Here is a 2,924-nt window from a genome sequence, read left to right as displayed (position 1 = left end):
CTTTCTGTTTCTAGACTTCCTCTTGTATTATGTTTACTGACCTCTGTCTTTCCCTTTGCACTCTAGCAGAACACTTCCATTTACATTATAGTTTCCTGTTGCACATACTAGTCAGTTTTTACTGTCATTTGTTGCACAAACTAGTCAGTTTTACTGCCATTTTTCCCAAATTGTATTTTAATTCAATAATTGGTTTTTATTATTTTGTAATCACTTCATAAGCAATATAATATTTATCATAAATTTATTCTAGATTAGAAGGGCTATTGTTTGAATATGCCTCTTCCAAAGTCCATATTGGGATGTAATCCCTACTGTGTACCTACTAAGAGGTGGGGCTACTGGGGAAGTGATTAAATTGTGAGATTCCTGTTTTGTGAACAATTTAATGACATTATAAAACAGACATCAGGAAGAGTTCATAACGCTTAGCCCTTTTGCCATTTACAATTTGACATGGCTTTCAACAGACACCTAATGCTGGCACCTTGAGTTTTAAAGGGAATAAACTTCTGGAGTTTATAAAGTACCTGTTATAGTATCAAAAATGAACCAAGACAAACATTAATAAAATTTTATTGGAGCAAAGCAGAAGTTATTAAATTTTTTTTCAACTCAGAGCCCCCCCCCCTTTTTCTTTAACACATCTTGAATGATCAGGCAATTACCTTCTTTTCTACATAGAGCAGAATGTCTCCTGGGCTCCATACTGTCCTTTATTTTGTTTTAAGTCATATCAATGGAGGACAATTCTGTATTAACCTCTGTAATAGGGAAAAATATGATCAACCTTGTTCACTCAGAAACTGATAGAATTTTCAATTATAGAGCCAGATTCTGTTTTATTTGCAAAACTTTGAGCCCAAAATTCATTCCCCAGTATGCTCTCTTTCCTTGTTAGTGTGCTGAGCTGACCTGAGAATGTCTCCTTTTCATCTTTCATCTTTCTCACTCATAGCAGAATGCATGACTAATGACAGTGCTGCAAAAGGAGGAGGAGAGTGGGAGGAGGAAATGATCATCACTACTGTACCAGACATTTCTCTGAGATCTTTACATTAATTATCTCATTTAGTCCTGGCAAGAACTCTTTGAGACAGCTGCAATTTTGCCCCATGTTACTTGTAAGGAAACTAAAGTATAGCTAGATTAAGTAACTCAAAATGTTGCAAAAAGTAATAATAGTTAATAGCGTATCGTCTATCTGAGTCCAAAGTCTGTTCTCTTCACCTGCATGAAATGCTTTGTTTTCTAGAGCCTTTTTCTTGCCTTAGTTGGTGCGTCCTGATCTACCCTAGTCTTTTGCCTGTATATAGCTTGCTTTGCCTTAAAGAATGTTCCAGGATGCAATGATCCATCATTCGCACCTCCCACTGCCTTCTAGTGTTCATCATATGGCATTTGGAACTCTGTAGAAGGAAGAAAGAGAAGTAGTTGAGAAGATGATTCCCCAACTCAGTGATTGTCATTTCATGGAAGTGATAACACTGAATTTTGTCCTATTGTATTTTAGTGCATATCCCCAACCTTCCTTCCACCTCTTTCTAGCCTGTGCTATTCTCTTCAAGGCTAGAGACACAGCACATTTATAAGAATAGCATACATAAGGCTCTGGGATCCATCTTCAGTATACACACACACACATACAAACACACACACACACACACACACACACATGAGGTGGGGGGGAGAAACATTGGAATTATGTTTCTTAATATATGCTTATGTGTAGTATACTTGAAGAAAATTCCTTCCTGTTTCCACTCTATAAATGGGAGGAGTCCTTGGTTCATCATGCTCTTGTATTCTCATCATTGGTTCATTATGTTACCACAATGTATTCCATCAGCTAAGTTATATGTTTTTAAAGGGAAATATTAGAAAGGGTAGACTCAATCATTTTAGATAGTTATATTTTATACTAAATCTTTGTTCTCTTCTCTTTGTTTTTAAATAGTAGCATAATTCTGTGGGTCCATTGATAGTCATATAAATTAATCAATATTTCTTAAGTACTGAGGAATATAAAAAGTCAGGATGAAATGAGTACACCAGACCCAAGATAAATGATAAATAGGTGTTTTATTGGGGAACAACTTACACAGACAAGAGTAAATAACTTCTGCAGCCTTCCTGTTCCAGAAGATGCAGTCTCAGCCCTTTCAATGCTCTCCTCGACCCAAGAGAGAGTGAGCCTGCAGCTCCTCTACTTTAAAGAGGTCAGGCCCACACCTGAAACCATGCCCAAAGTGTGTGGCCACTACTACAAGTTCACTGGAAAGGCAAGATGCTACTAGAGAAATGTTAAGTAGTTTGATGTATAAATCATAAATTTTACTTTCGGCAAATCTTCATTTCTATTAGTGTCACTTTAAAATGGCTTCCGGAAAGTCTTGTGCTGGATGCTCACCCAAGCAGATACTGAAAAGTAACCCTAGAGCAAAAGTCTACTTAGAAGGTGATTCCAGGAAGCAATGCAGGGTACATGAGCAAGCTACTTGTTTTTCTGACCAGTAAGTGCTTAATTCCAATGAGAAGCTATGGAGATGGTTTAGGATATATCTCAATGTGTTCTTATTGGAGGTAGATATAATGCATTTATTCAATTAACCTTATTTATTGTTGTTTGAAGTTAATGCCAAAGGATGGTTGTTAATTTTCTTGTAGTTGTGAATTGCTTTAAATACGAGCTTAATCTATGCCTGTAAATCCAGCAAAAGACAGAGACAAAAAGGTTTTTTACTTGATTGGTTCAAGAAGATGAAGTTTGGCAGAGGTACAGATAGCATTTGCTTCATCAGAAAGGATGGCATTTATATATAACCTTCAATGATGAGATGTTGTGATATGGGTGGGGGTGAGCAGATCAGCATGAAAGAGTAGGTGGAAGTATGGCAGCATCTGTGTGGTCCATAGGAAATAAT

The sequence above is a fragment of the Phodopus roborovskii genome, unplaced genomic scaffold, assembly GCF_943737965.1.
Source record: "Phodopus roborovskii unplaced genomic scaffold, PHOROB, whole genome shotgun sequence".
Lineage (NCBI taxonomy): Eukaryota > Metazoa > Chordata > Mammalia > Rodentia > Cricetidae > Phodopus > Phodopus roborovskii.
The sequence above is the reverse complement of the archived record's forward strand: the minus strand, read 5'-3'. Positions refer to the sequence as shown.